At 39.8% G+C, this 16,221-nt stretch overlaps 1 protein-coding gene across 5 annotated transcripts in view; it reads right to left on the bottom strand.

Moving 5' to 3' along the window:
• The window catches only part of TLR2 (toll like receptor 2), a 274,882-nt gene that overhangs the window by 47,564 nt on the left and 211,097 nt on the right, over positions 1-16,221 (bottom strand). For all 5 annotated transcript variants that reach the window (XR_012516971.1, XR_012516973.1, XR_012516974.1 and 2 more), the window contains one exon: positions 8,509-8,597. The gene's annotated coding sequence lies outside the window, so the exon portion shown is untranslated. The remainder of the gene's footprint in view (positions 1-8,508; positions 8,598-16,221) is intronic.

The following is a 16,221-nucleotide window of genomic DNA, read 5'->3' on the forward strand; positions in this document are numbered from 1 at the left end:
GAAGGCAGTATTACTTCCCACTTTACAAATGAGGACATTTAGGAACAGAGAGGTTGAGTAATTTGCCAGTGGATACACAGCTGGTACATAGTGGATTCAGGATTTGATTCCAGACTATATGGCTAACAGCCTATTCATTTTAACCACCATTCGATGCTGTGGCAAGGATGAAAAATGTACACACTTACACATACATGCTTGAAACTCCTCATATATATACACATACATACATTTGTGTAAAGTGATAAATCACTTTTCACAGGCATTATACATAATCTTTGCCTAGTAATAGGTCGGTGAGTTCATTGTCATAGTTCATTCTCACCTAGTGACAATGATAGCTAATCTTTATATAGCACTATATGCCAGCCTCTGCTCTAACACTTCACATATATTCATTCACTGAATTTTTTTTTGAAACAGCCTGTTGCCCAGGCTGGAGTGCAGTGGCACAGTCTCAGCTAACCGCAGCCTTCACTTCCCAGGTTCAAATGATTCTCATGCCTCAGCCTCTCGAGTAGCTGGGATTACAGGCGCAGGCCACCATGCTCAGTTAATTTTTCTATTTTTAGTAGAGACGGGGTCTTACTATCTTGCCCAGGCTAGTCTCAAATTCCTGAGCTCATGATCTGCCCACCTTGGCCTCCCAAAGTGCTGGGATTAAAGCTGTGAGCCACTGTGCCTGGCTGGAATTCTTAAAACAATCTTATGAGGCACTTATTATCATCCCCATTTCACATATAAGGAAACTGAGGCACAGAGAGGCTAAATGACTGGTCCAAGGTCATACAGCTAGAAAGTAGCAGAGCCAGAATTTGAAGCCACTAGGTTACACTGACTGTTATACCACCAACCTAAGGAAACAGGCACTATTATGCTTATTTTGTAGTTGCAGAAGCAAATTCAGTAAGATTGGAGGTGACTTGTCTCAAAAAGTTACTGTCAATTTATTGTTAGCTTTAGAAAATTGGGGAGGGGAGCACTACACACTGGGGTCCATTGGGGGGAAATGGGGGAGGGACGGAGCGGGGAGGTGGGGAGAGATAGCATGGGGAGAAATGACAGATATAGGTGAGGGGAAGGAAGGCGGCAAATCACACTGCCACATGTGTACCTATGCAACAATCTTGCATGTTCTTCACATGTACCCCAACACCTAAAATGCAATTTAAAAAAAGAAAATTACAGAACATTTAATAAAATAACATTCTATTCTCTGTGTGTGTGTGTGCGTGTGTGTGTGTGTGTGTGTGTGTGTGTGTGTATTCTCTGTGCTTGCAGTAGGACTAGTAGCTAACTGTATATGTGAATACACGTAAACATCTACACACATATTCTCTCAAAACCTTGCTTCCTTTCCACTCTGCCCCATCTCACACTGTGCTGCTACTAAGCCCTGGCCATTCTTTAAAGACTAGCTCAAAATTCTCTTCTTCACAGAAGCTGTGCCTGGCTATATGAGCTCCCCATATTCCATCCCTAATGCCACAAAGAAAAAACATTGCTGTGTCATGTGTATTAGAGCAGTGCTATCAACCTAGCCTAAAGGTCTTTGAGAGGAGTGCCTTGAATGTTTTTTAAACACTCACCCTCATCCCCTGCACACTCCCCTAGAGACTGTCTAGCACATACAATGCTAGGGCCACAGAAGAGAGCCATAAGACCCTGATGATGCATTACCAATTTTGGGTAAGCTTGAAGACATCACCAAGTATAAAATTCAGTCAGTCAGTAATTTGACAAGCAGAGAACAAAAAAGCCCTGCCTCATGAAGTGCATAATAATTCCAGTGAAGGAAATTTCTTATATGTAAGAAAATATATAAGAAATAAACAAGTAAATATATCTCATGAATCATGGTAACAGGATTGGGGCAAACACACAGTAAAGGGGATAGGGAGATGAGGGAGGTAGATGGGGAGGGGTTTATATTATATTTATAGTAGACAGAGATGGCATTTCTCACAACACTGAGCAAAGATCTGAAGGAAGTTGAGGCATCGAGACACACAGATCAAATGTATTCTTACTTGCAAAGCACTTAGAATAGACTTGGCTCACAGTTAGCACAGGACAAGTGCTATCTCCCCTTATGGGGAAAGCATCCCAGGCAGAGGAGGTAGCAGGTGCAAGGACCCCCAAGGTGGAAGCATGCTCATATCTTTAAGAAACTGCAGGAGAATCAGCATGGCTGGAGCTGAGTGAATGAGGATGAAGTAAGGGAAGTGAAGTGCTCAGTGTGGTAACGGATTCAGGGAATGGAGGAGCAGATTCTAGTGGCTAACTTCTTATTCTAGTCCTTCTATAGTAAGGACTCTGGCTTTTACTGTAAGTGGGATAGAGAGCTATTGGAGAGATCTAAGGCAAGCAGGATTACATGATTGACTTATATTTCTGAAGGCTCACTCTGCTTGCTAATATGGAGGCTAAAATGAAGGACTGGTAAAGGCAAGGATTGAAGCAGGGAAATGTGTTAGGTGCCAATTGCAATAATGCTGATGAGCGATGGTAAAGGATTAGACCATAGTGCTGGTGGTAGAGGTGGTAAGTGTCAGATTTTAGATATATTTGTAAGATAATTCAACAGGATTTGCTGATAGATTAAATAAGCAGTGTGAGACAATGGGAGAATCCAAGGATAACTCCAGAGTTTTTTTTTGTTTTGTTTTGTCTGTCTTTGCATGGACAAATAGAAAGATGGCATAGCCACCTATGAGATGCAGAAGATGGCAGGAGAGCAGAATTTGGGGTTTTAGGAGTATGGGAAATGGAAATCAGAAGTTTAGTTTGGGACATACTAAGTTGAAGTTGGCAATCAGACCTCCAAGTAGAGGTCCTGAGTGAGCAGTTGTAATCACACCCAGTGGACAAGGGAGAGATGAACTAAGTTGTTGCCAGCTGATGAGTAGTGTTTAAAGCCATAAGACTAAATTAATTCACACAAGAAGTAAACATGGGGAAAGAAATTGAGAAGTTCAAAGACTAATCCCTGAGTCATTCCAGTACTCAGAGATCTGAAAATGAGGTGGGAGAAAAACAGAGGAGAAGTTGACACAGTCAACACGGAAAGCTCAAGGTCTTTCTGGAAAAAAGCAGAGGAAAGGAGATGACTCAAGACAGAGTCAGAGCCTAGCCAACATGGAGAAACCCTGTCTCTACAAAAAATACAAAAATTAGCTGGGCATGGTAGTGCATGCCTGTAATCCCAGCTATTCCAGAGGCTGAAGGAGGAGAATCACTTGATCACGGGAGGCAGAGGTTGCAGTGAGCTGAGATCGGCCACCACACTTGAGCCTGAGCCACAGAGCAAGATGCTGTTGGAAGAAAGGAAGGAAGGAAGGAAGGGAGGGAGGAAGGGGAAAATGGCCGAATAGGAACAGCTCTGGAGTGCAGTTCCCAGCCAGATCCACGCAGAAGGTGACTGATCTCCACATTTCCAAAGGAGATACCAGGCTCATCTTAATGGGACTGGTTGGACAGTGGGTATAGGCCAAGGAGGGCTAATCGAGGCAGGGTTGGGTGTTGCCTCACACGGGAAGAGCAAGGGACTGGAGGACTCCCTCTCCTACCCAAGGAAGGGAGGCCATCGGGGACTTTTCTGCACACTTCGGCACTCTGGTTCAAATACTGCACTTTTCCCACCATCTTTACAGCCCAAAGTCCAGGAGATTCCTGCCTGTGCCCCATGGGTTTCCAGTACAAAACTGGAAAGCCTATGAGACAGACCGCCCATTCCCCTGAAAAAAAAAGGGGGCTGGAAGCAGGGAGCCAAGTGACCTGGCTCAGCAGGTCCCACCCCATGAAGACCAGCAAGCTGAAACCCATGGGCTCGATTTCGCAGCCATCACAGCAGTTTGAGCTCAACCTGGGACAATGGAGCTCGACAGGGGGCGGGGCGTCCACCATTACCAAGGCAGTTCTAACCTTGCCTGGGAAACAAACTTGCAAGGAAGTTTACACAGCAGATGGGCGGAGCCCGAGGCAGCTCAGCAAGGCCTTTGCAGGCAGACTGTGACCACAATCCCTCCTTGCTGCGCAGAGCATCTCTGAAAAAAGGCAGCAGCCCCTCAGGAACTTAGAAATAAAGCTCCTCCTTCCCCAGACAGAGCACCTGGGAAAAGGGGCTGTTATGAGTTCCACTTCAGCAGACTGAAACGTCCCTGCCCAGCAGCTCTAAAGGGAGCAGTGGAGCTTCCAGCACAGCACTTGAGCTCTGATAAGGGACAGACTGCCTCCTCCAGAGGCTCCCTAACCCCCGTTTATCCTAAGAGAAACCTCATACAGGAGAGCTCTGGCTGACATCTGGCAGGTACCCTTCTGGGACGAAGCTGCCAGAAGAAAGAACAGGCAGCAATCCTTGCTGTTCTGCAGCCCCTGCTACCCCATAACCAGATGATACAGGCCTTATTTCCTAATTTCCCAAGCTTTATTACCTCATCTGTATAATGGGGGTAACAATAGCATCTTCCCCATGGGGCTGTTCTAAGAAATTGCTTTAAAGTAGATGACATAAAGGAAGAATTCTGCACAAAGCTGGCATGTTGTAGACATCACAATGTCACGTATTATGGATAATATTCACTGTACTGAATATACCAAACATCTGGCTGTTATATGCAGTTTATTACATCAAGTAGATTAAAAAATAATCTTAGAGAAGAACTACCTAACGCAAAGGGAACCTACACATATTTCTTATAAGTTAAATACACATTTCATTCAGTGTGTGTGGTATTCTCTCATCTCTCTACTTGCTCTCATTCCCAAACCATGGATTTTTAAAAAAGCAGAGCACAAAGACAAGAAATTCTAATTTACTAGAAAAAAAATAGATCACCTTTTAAAGGACTTATAGGCTGTGTGGTTACTATGGAAATAAGAATAGTCCAGACCTAGGAAGATAATATTAACCTAACAACTACAAATAAGCATTTCAGAATACAAGAAGGAGACAAATACATCTTTTCCTTTTCTGTTCAAATATGTGGGAAAGGATAAATATCCTCCAATCATCAGCTAAACCTGGACAGTGTGCAACTTAATAAATTAGGTAGATGTCTGACGTTCCTCCTCTATAGTAAACTAGAGTGGTCATAAAATGCAAAATCCTTTATCCTAAATACGCGACAGCTTAACAGGCTTAAGACAAAGAGAAGAATGGAGTCTCTTTCCTTCTCTTTTTTGTTTAGTTGTTTTTAAAGACTAAAAGGCTAGTGATCCTGCAGACTGACTCTGGTACATTTACGGGAGGTGAGAGAGGAATAAGGGTTCAGCCATTTTCTTTTGCTGTTTAAGTAATTCTTAGGTCCTGCTTCTTGAAGTTATACAAAGTGTGCTCAATCTCAGTGTTTGTAAATGCCAGTAGAGGACCTAACCTCACAGGAATATATTTTAAAGGGTTAGGAAGAGACAAAGGGCTTGCCCAGTACCACCCTCTATGATCTATAAAACTATACTTTGAAGAACATTGAAAAGATGGACATGGCCCACGCTTGCCTTCAATCACAGCGTGGTGTATCAATTAGGGTTACCAGGTCATCACAAACTATGCAAACTGTTAATATTCTAAGAAAGAAGAAAAAATTATGAGAGGTTTCTCAACCTCAGACACATTGACATTTAAGACTCATAATTCTTTTTTAGGGCAAAGAGTTGGCAACATCCCTGGCCTCGGCCCACCAGATGCCAGAAGCATCGTCCACCCCAGTCATGACTACCAAAAATGCCTCACACATTCCCAAATGTTCTCTTGGGGGCAACTTTACCCCTAATGAGAACCACCAAAATATAGACGTAAACTCACAAATGATCACTAGAAATTTTCCTTTTTTCAAGGTATTTTGCAAAAAAAAGAAAAAAGTTACTTTTTTGAATAAGAGGTTTCATAAACTATGAAAATCCACGTTTCCCAATACTTCCCATACTGGAGAAAGTCCTATAATGTCTAGTCACCAAGTAGAAGCAATACTTTTGGCAGATTTCCCAATCCCAATATTGTCAAGAGATTCACCCAAGTTTGCATCATTCCATAACAAAACCCAGATACTTTATTAAGTTTTGAACCCTACCCAACCCCACTTAAACATCAAATGTCTTGATCAAAATAAGCCAAACTGCATAACTTTAAGATGTGAATTGTGGGGCAAGCAGTATGAGGCAGGGATAATAGAGATAAATCTTATGAAATTTATGGATATCTATAAAGTATTTGCTGCAGAAATAATCTTGCACAATTTTTTCCCAGAGAACAGCACAAAGTTATTAATTAGATAATCATTTGCATTATTAGCTCTTGGGATGATGCCCTTAGATATCTGTGGAGTACTGCGATAAATAGAGATTATGGATCACTGACAGGTATTTCCTTTCCCTCTTGCAATAATCGTTATCCTTTGGATTCATCCACAAAAGTCTCTAACCAAACATGGACACTGGGAGAGTTTGTGAAACAAATCATTAGGATTCTTGGTTCTGGACTCAAATATCTCTGGATCTTTGAGTCTAGAACCAAGAAGCCTAATGATTTGCTTACAATTAAATAATTAATTAAAACAATGAATGATTCCTCATCGTTAATTGCTGGAGGTTAGATTGCCTTATATCTATGATCCCTTCCCACACTTACACCGTGTATATTTTATTTTTAAAATCCAAGTCACCAAATAGAAAATAGTGGGATGGTAAGAATTCTTGAGACTATGTGTTCCACTTTGATGCTGTTATCATACTCATATTCAGGTTTGCCTAGTTGTGAAGAGGTACTAAATTTATTTCAGACAAGACAAAAAAATCTCTCTCTGGAAGGACTTGGGTCACAGTGTCACCTACCACAGTACAGGGGAAATTCCTCTTAGTCTATCATCACAGAGCTATGAGTTTGTAACCCTGGGGAAAACGAGAATTTAGTGTAGAGAAAGGGCAATCCCAAAACTCTGGCCTGAAAATTGTGAGAAGAAGATGTGAAATAGAGACAGAATTCTGTTTTCACCAAAAAACTTTTATTTGTGTTGGTTTTGTTACATGTGTAAGAATTTAATAGGCAACTGTATTTTTTAAAGGGGAAAAGAGACTCTCTGCCTGATCACCTAACTTTCCACGAGTCAACACATACAAAATGTTGCCCTTTTAAAGAGGAAACCTCCCAAAATGAAAAAACTAGAAGACTCAACTCAGATTCCTCTTCAACGTAAGTCTTTGGTAGGTTATGCCAGCACTATTAGAAACACCTAGAATATGGCTATGTCCAATGCACAGCCACAATATCATTTTGACCATAATTTTGACCAAACTCATCAGTTTCCTTCTTTATAATGAAATGATACAATGAAATAAAAAGAGATTATTTCTCAGATTCCTTGGAAATAGACTTGCTGTTGGAAAAAAACTCTACCGATAAAAATAAAAATGCAGCCCAAGCTAACAAAAGCAGACACTGTGCTTTTCACTACATGGCATTACACAAACTTTCTGTTTTGATTTCCCTATAGAAGAAGGTCACACATACTTCCAAATAAGTTCTTAACATGTAGCAGACTCACTGATGTATCCTGAAGGTAAGGAAACCCAGACTGGCAAAGCTGCCTTCCTATATGGTGTGGAATTCAGAGACCCTGCCTTTAAGGTATCTTCCAGAGGTTTAAGGAAACTCCTTATGATTACAGTAGGACCTTACTCTTTCTACCTTTTTACACTTTTTCACCTGGATGTCCCACAGCTTTCAAAACATCCTGATACTTTATACACACACACACACACACACACACACACACACACACACACACACACGCATATATATACATATATATGTAGTACTACATGTTTTTATTAGGATCTTTCAGTGTGCTAGGTTTTGTTTAGAGCTCTTGGGTTTTTATTGTTTAGGTTGGGATTTTACTTTTATGAGGTGTTAGGGCAGAGAGGGAGTGTGTTTTTGTTTTCATTTTGTTTTTATTTTGATTGCCACACACTCTTCTAACCCTTCCCCTGGTGTTGACCCCTCTGAAAAGATGACAATCTCATTTCCTGCATCTTAAGATAAATTCTTAACAGGTCAAGAATCTTCAGTCAGGTTTAGACTGTTATTTTTACCTTCCTTTTCCTACTAATGATATTAAATCCATGATGAGTCAAAATGTGTTACAAGGTTTTTCAAATACGCTTGAAATAGGCACATGGTTTCAGTTCTGTTCGGAATATTCTATTCCAAAGAACTGCAGCTTTCCAGTCCTCTTTATTTGTTAGCATTGTATTTCTAGAAAGTAGACCAATAAAGCTTTTCACTGGGCACAGTTTTAAAAAGATAAATTTAACTTGAAAGTAGATGACCTGAATTGTATTTTCATTAGACATTAAAATCTTCCTCCTGAAAACCCATGAGTTAAAGAAAGGGACAAAGATAACAAAAAGTATTGTCAAAGCCACTTGATTCCAGATCCAAAATGGGAATTTCCTTTCTGTTCTGATTCTGAAGCTGAAGAAAAGAACCAATTTAATCGTATAATCTCCTACCTTGCCCTTGTGGTTGAATCTGGATCTGTGTATCAAACAAGATGTCTCCACGGACAGCAGAACAGTAGTTTTCTTTATTCTTGGAACACCTGTTAAGAGGTTATAGGGAGTTTTAAATACAGCAAGTAGAACTCCAGTCTTCTGTCTCAGGGGGGAAAAAAAAACCTCATTAAAACATATCCTTTGCCAAAGTTTCATTGCTCAAAAGAGTCAATGAAACTTTCAACCCTTAGGCATTCTGCAAATTTTGCTTTCAACCTTTCTAAGAGCCTTCTTGTAAATTCTGAGCTTAAATATATTTCACATTATTTTCTAGGCTAATGTGGTTTCTGAATTAATATCTGCTTAACTACATAATTAAGTCAGTTATTTGTTAATGAGCCAGCATATTATAGACATAGTTTTCTATCAAATTATATATATATATAGTCATCTCACAAGTGTAACCAAGGTTAGAAAAACAAAATGTTCAGGAAAATCAACACGTTACTATAAATAGAATTAAAATATCACACATTCAGTAATGGGAAACCTCCAATCAATATGGTAGACTGCATTGACACAGTTTATTCTACTCCAAGACACATAGAAATGCTGAATAAAAGATAAAATTACCAAAAAATAAGCTGAGGGTGAAAACAAGAAAGAAATTTCCATGTGCCAGAAATACAAAAGAACTCAAAACAAGAGTGAAGAGCTGAAGGCCAAGACCCACAGGGTTGCAGTCTCAGATAGAGGTGCAAGAGGCTGGTGTCTGGGGTAACACTCTCAAAGAGAAAAAACATAAGAAATCAAGCCCTCAAAAAAGGAAGGCTAGAAGCGAACCTTCTGAAAACTGCCAAGAGCATACAGACCACCCATATTTGAGATGGGAAATAGGATACCTCTGTGCACTGGCCTGGACAAGCATCACAAATCTTCCCTTCTCCCTGAGCCCATGGATGAAAGAAGTGATCTCTGAGTCATTAAAGCCTTAACCCCAGCCCATGCTCAGATGTGGGGTCTAACTTCTACTCCTAACTGGAACAGAAATTCAAGAGTGACACGTTAATATAAAAAATGCCCTGAAACACTAAGATCTGTAGGGTCCTGACTGACAGCAACCCCACATCACTTTACAAGGCCACTTCTATCACTTCTATGGCCCAGGGTTCCTAAAGCTCAGGAAGCACCCTCTGCTGCAGATGAGCTAACAAGGAAACATGACAAACCATGGAGAAGAAACAAACCACCAAACAATGAGAGAATTGGCACCTCAAGAATCAGAGATAGTACATCTGTCTGGAAAAGAACTTAAGATAAATATTTATAATATTCCAAAATATAGGCCAGGCGCAGTGGCTCATGCCTGTAATCCCAGCACTTTGGGAGGCCAAGGTGGGAGGATATCCTTAGGTCAGGAGTTCAAAACCAGCCTGACCAACATGGTGAAACCGTCTCTACTAAAAATACAAAAATTAGCTGGGCATCGTAGCATCCACCTGTAATCCCAGCTACTAGGGAGACTGAGGCAGAAGAATCACTTGAAGCGGGGAGGCGGAGGTTGCAGTGAGCCAAGATCACACCATTGCACTCCAGCCTGGGAAACAATAGCAAAACTCCATCTCAAAAACAAACAAACAAAAATTACAAAAAATAAAGGAAAAGAAACCACAGGCTATAACAATGTCTTCTGATTTTGAGCTGATTTTTGTCCATCAAGAGACTGGGGAGAGGGAAGAGAAGAATCAGTCCGCTTTGTCGGAGTACATTGCATGGCGCTTGAGAAGAGCTCATTTGTCTGGCCTGAATAAGCATTTTGCTTTCAGACAATGGAATACCCACTTTAGGAAATACTATTAGTTCATAAGAGTGACATAAGGAATTAGGTAGTTACACGATTGTTTTCCTGGAGCTGGAGAGACTGCACCAACAAGGGTAAAAAGACAATGAAAACTTTGACATTTTGGCAAGCCCCAGGCTAAAAGTTTTATTTGCCATATACCAACTTGAATCCTTTTCCAAAAGTGAGGCAAGGGCCTCAGAGAGAATTTTCTATTCTTTTTTTATCTTCCTTTCTAGTTAAATTGCTCATTTGTTATTATTTTTCCCAGTACTGATAAACTCTAAAATTTTTTTCAAATAATGACGACCAAGTGGTTTCTTCGTTCTCTTGTTCCTGGTAATCTTCAAAGTAGAAATTCCCTAAGCAGAGCCAAGATTGCTATTCCTAAACAAGTCATCTGTCTTAGTCAGCTCAGGCTATTATGACAAAATAACATAGACTGAGTTGTGTAAGCAAGAGAAATTTATTTCTCGCAATTCTAGAGGCTGGAAAGTCAGAGATCAACATGTCAGTCAATTCGATTTCTGGTGAGGGCTTTCTTGCAGGAAGCTGCCTTCTTGCTGTGTCCTCACTTGGGGAATGGAAGAGAGACGTTCTCTCTCTGGTCTCTTCTTATAAGGACATTAATCCCATTGTGGGGGCTCCAGCCTAATAGCCTCCTGTAAACCTAATCACCTCCCAAAGCCCCACCTCCTAATACCATCACATTGAGGATTTAAGGGAGACATATTCTGTTCATAGCAGCATGCCATAAGCCTGATAAGTCTTGTTTCCAACACAATGCATGATCGTGAGCAAGTTATCATCAGTGACACAGGAAAAAATAACATTTTTCCTTAGAAGGTTGCTGAAAATTAAATGATACAATAATCTCAGAAAATGCTGGTTTCCTGCCTACCTGCACACTTTCCATTAATAATCTTGAATTGGTTTGGTTCATCTATTAATTATAAACTACTTCACCTGAAGAATAGTCAAAAAATATATGACAGAGTAGATGACTTTGCACAGTCTCTTTGGACCACCTCAATCCAGGTATTTTATTTATCTCCTGCTCGCAAAGGCTGAGTAATTTGCAGTTTGGCAAAACAACACATGTAGGGAAAAGTGGAACCTCCAGAAAAATCCTTAAAGACCATTACATTAACTGCTTCTGGAATAAAAATGGAATGTTTCAGAGTAAAGGTGATTTTTATTTCTTTTTATGAACAAAATGTAAATATGTAACAGAGGATTAAATTGCACTATTATCTACCTAGGAAAGTAACTCACCTAAGAAAAGGCTCTGTCCCTGTCATTATAAACATAATTATTTCCTTCAATACATAGAATAATCTAACCCCCGAAAAAAGCCAAAAATGAAACCTCTGTGGAAGTGGTACTTACCACTTCCCAATATTCAGCAGAACAGGTAACATTGATAGACAATAGTCCATTAAGTAACTATATGGTGCTATTTTATAAACACAAATTTCCATTTAGAAGAAAACCCTTGAGACAGGATAAAGCCAATAATCATTAGGAACCTGCATGTAGAAATAATTAGCAGCCAAGAACCAGGTATGTTCAGTCGAATCATAAAACACACAGAGTAAGAGTGCTTCAGATTTCAACCTAAAATGTTTCAGAAAATTCACAGAGGAACCCTGGAATTAACAATAAAACAGAACAGGAAAACAATGGAATTAACTTAGAAGAAATTATTTTTATAAATATTTTCAATATTATTCCCGAGTGATACATTGTATCATGCCATATATTCACAATGTCATATATCATAATGCATCATTCATAACACCCAATGTCCAAAATAATCACATATCTATAGAAATTCTTCAAGAGTTCAGCTTTATTTCTATTGTTATTCTTGCTTAAATATTGTATGCTACCTTGACAGATTCTAAAGACTTACTTTGAAATTTCACAGAGTAAATACCAAAGAAATTCCGTGTTCTTCCATAACACAAAGTAAGACTAATCAAGGGATTTACAGAATATATAGTGTTCCAAGGAAAACTAGGCCTACAACTTCCAACCAAGTCTCTAAGGAGTCAGCGCAGAACCAAAAAAGAAAAAAAAAAAAATTGAAACTATTTGCCTATTCACAAAAATGTCTCCATCAAGAGTTCTTAAATCAGGATTTACCATCTGGAACCAACTGCCTTGTGATGGAGAAAAATAAAGGTTGCTTTATGATCAAGTGGATCAAGACAAAAGGTAGGACCAATACTTAAAATAGGCAGAGTCCTGTACAGAGATGAGAAAGGGGAAGGAGGATAAGGAAGTAGATAGTCTTTGGCCAGAAATGAAATGGATAAAACGAGGTTCTATTCTAGCCCGTTCATGAGCCATCTGAACCGTGATAGACCAAAAACTAACACCACACTTGCTCCTTGGGTTTCTGATACATAAGAGAAAGATAACCATATTATTACTGCTATGAGTAATCCCCTTAGAATATACATCCCAGGAGGGTAGCAGCTTCTTTTATCTTGTGCCTTTCACAAGGTAGATCCTCAGCTATTTATTACATGGATGAATGGCTGGAGAGAGGGAGGGAGGGAGGGAAGTGGAGAGCTGCTTTCCATTGAGCTGCACCCCTGATTTGGACACCTCTCCCATCTTTGTTTATGTTGATGCCAGCCACATCCAAAGAGGCCCTCAGATCCCAGCACCTTGACTTGGACAGATGTCCTGGGAGCTCACCTAACCCAGGCTGAATGTGGAATGTGCAACCAAGGGAAAATGCATGCTGTGGGTGTGTACAGTATGGATGACAGATCCATTCCTGATGCAGCCGAGATCAAATCTGACCCCTACTATGTGAGCAGTTAGGATTCTTATAAATTTCACTCTTTCTGCCTTTTTTAAAAAATTAAGTATAATCTTTACTTATAAAGTAACTAACCTAATCTTTAAACAGAGTATGAAACTAAACCTTAGAGCTTGTTCTTATTTTTGTTTTCCTTTTATTAAAAGAAGTGAGACAGAAAGTTTTCAAAGGGCAGTGCTTTATCATATTCACATATATGTAAAGAAAAGCACATAAAGACAAATTTGAATTTATCAAAATGATCATTTGAATTCTCTCCTTTATTTCATCAATATGGTGAATTACATTGATTTTTTAAGTATTAAATCAATCTTGCATTTCTGGGATAACTTCCACATTGTTATTATGTAATATTCTTTTATGTACTATTGATTTAATTTGTTGATATTTCATTGAGAATTTGGTATCTATCTTCATGAGAAAGATTAGTCTGCAATTTTCCTTTCTTTTCTTTTTTTTCCCCCCCCTTTGGTAATATCTTTGACAGGTATTGGCAGCAGGGCTATGTTGGCTCATAAGGCAGGTTGGGGTATATTTTCTCCTCCTCATTTTCTGAAAGAATTTCTGTAAGATCAGCACGTCTCCCTTAAATATTTGCTAGAATTTACCACTGAATCCATCTGTACCTTGAGTTTTCTTAGGGACTAAACCCAGTTTTGATATTATGCTTTATTCTGTCTCAATTACCCAAGAGAATATACAATAAGCACTTTCTTCTAGTATCTCATTTAGGACCTTTGAACCACTGTCATTCAACAGACAGAGATAGTAACTGTGAACAATAACTGATGAATTACCAAGACCAAAAGTTGACCTGGTTTTCATAGGAAAAATGTTCAATCTCAATTTGGATGGAAGATAGCCTAATTGTGCCAGAGAAGTAGAAGCCCTATTAGGTAATCCATACCCCTGTCCAGCAAATCAAGGCTTGCACACCAGTGCTCTCAATATTTTCCAGAGCACTCAGGATAATTTGTCTTTTCTGTCCCTGGCAGTCCTGACTACTGCCCATGCTCCTATTTTCCAGCAAAAATAAAACATCACTGAACCTGCCAAGGCACTGAAACTGGTTCAAGGAAATAAAGACTGTCAAGAGCAGGCAGATTTGGATTATTACAGATGTCCAAAATTTTTGTTTTTAATCTCCCCATTCCCAAATCCAAGTTAGATTTTGAAGACTCTATTTCACTCATGTACATAGATAAGGTATGGAGATGGCTACACACACACACACACACACACACACACACACACACACACACCCCACACACTTTTGATTTGTCATTACATAGTTTTCCATTCTCTATTAAAATTCTTCACAAAAAATACATTTGTTCCACCTAAAGAACAATGAAAATATCCTAGTTTGAATGTATTAACAGCCATTCGCATATGTTCCTGTCAAAAACTAAGACATGGTTGTAAAGGAATGAGGTAAAGGAATAAGGTTGAATCATAATGAATGAACTAAAACATACTCATTTCCCCTGTTGGCTGCATGCTTATTCCAGTGAGTTTCCATTTTCCATTCATGTAAGGGACCCTTCTCTTAGAACTACCTTCCACAGCTACACCCGTCTTCCTTACAGCCCTTGGTGGAGAGATGTAGATCACTGTGCACAGGTAAGCCCCTCCAGAGCACTCTCCATGATTCTCTACTCTGCTTTGTGTCCCAGGCGACTTACCTGTATGAGTGGAAGGACAGAGGCTCCCTGGCTTTCCAGCTTTCCATCAAGTATGGACAAAAGGAAGCACCATCAGAATTTTGGAAGTAAAGAGGAGAGTATCGGCCGGGCGCGGTGGCTCAAGCCTGTAATCCCAGCACTTTGGGAGGCCGAGGCGGGTGGATCACGAGGTCAAGAGATCGAGACCATCCTGGTCAACATGGTGAAACCCCGTCTCTACTAAAAATACAAAAAATTAGCTGGGCATGGTGGCACGTGCCTGTAATCCCAGCTACTCCGGAGGCTGAGGCAGGAGAATTGCCTGAACCCAGGAGGCGGAGGTTGCGGTGAGCCGAGATCGCGCCATTGCACTCCAGCCTGGGTAACAAGGACGAAACTCCGTCTCAAAAAAAAAAAAAGAGGAGAGTATGCTCAGGGATGTGGTTGTCTGCCTCCTCTGTATCCCAAGGTGCAGTGGGAAAGTTCTCACCTACATCTGACTCAACATGCCAATACACCTCTCTCTTTTTATCCTATCCAAACCTAGGAAAAGTAAAAGACCTCTCACCCTTTGTTGGTTTTCCATTATCCTTTTCACATCTTTGGTAAATAGACCTTTTGTTAAAGGGTCCTCAGTTAAACACACACATACACACACACACACACACGGTGAGTGAGTAATATATTTCTTTCTTGAACCCTGACTGATAACGAAGTCAATTCTGTATGTGGGTGATTATGCTGGGTAACACGTTTTCTCATGCAAAAGTTAGTCTATACAATCTTAGAAATAACTTTCACATTGCTCATTCCTTACTCCAAAGTTCTTTCCAAAAGAAAAGTTCCAACATTGTTTAGAGCAGGGGCATCATCATCCAAGCATCTAGTCTTTAAAGGTGTCCATTTTGATGGAAGCATTATTCAGTTATCGATTAAAGTTCTTGATGCTTATTGTTTTTAACGTCTGAGGACATTAGCATTGCATTTATGACATCTATTCATCACTTCCCTTAAGAAAATAGGTACTTTGGAAATTCTGAGTGGATAATCAAATTTTTGAACTACTCAGGTCCCAGCAGAAAAAAAAGAAATGTCTGTTATACTAAAAAGGAGAGAAAGGAGATTGATTTGAGGAGAGATTTGGCTTCATGGGATACAGGGAAATAAATAAAATTGTTTCCAAAAAACATATTTCATTAAGTAGACACATGTAAAATCAGTTTCATGCTGTGAGGAACAAACTGTCTATGATTTTAGTCATAAAATATGCAAATGCTTGAAGAATCATTTATTTCCTTAGACTCCCCAAGAATCAGCCTTCTTTTGTAGAATATTGACATTTAAGACAAAAACTTGAAACCTGACCTGGTGGCTCGTTCTCTACTTAGAGT

Source organism: Saimiri boliviensis, chromosome 3, assembly GCF_048565385.1.
Source record: "Saimiri boliviensis isolate mSaiBol1 chromosome 3, mSaiBol1.pri, whole genome shotgun sequence".
Taxonomy (NCBI): Eukaryota; Metazoa; Chordata; class Mammalia; order Primates; family Cebidae; genus Saimiri; species Saimiri boliviensis.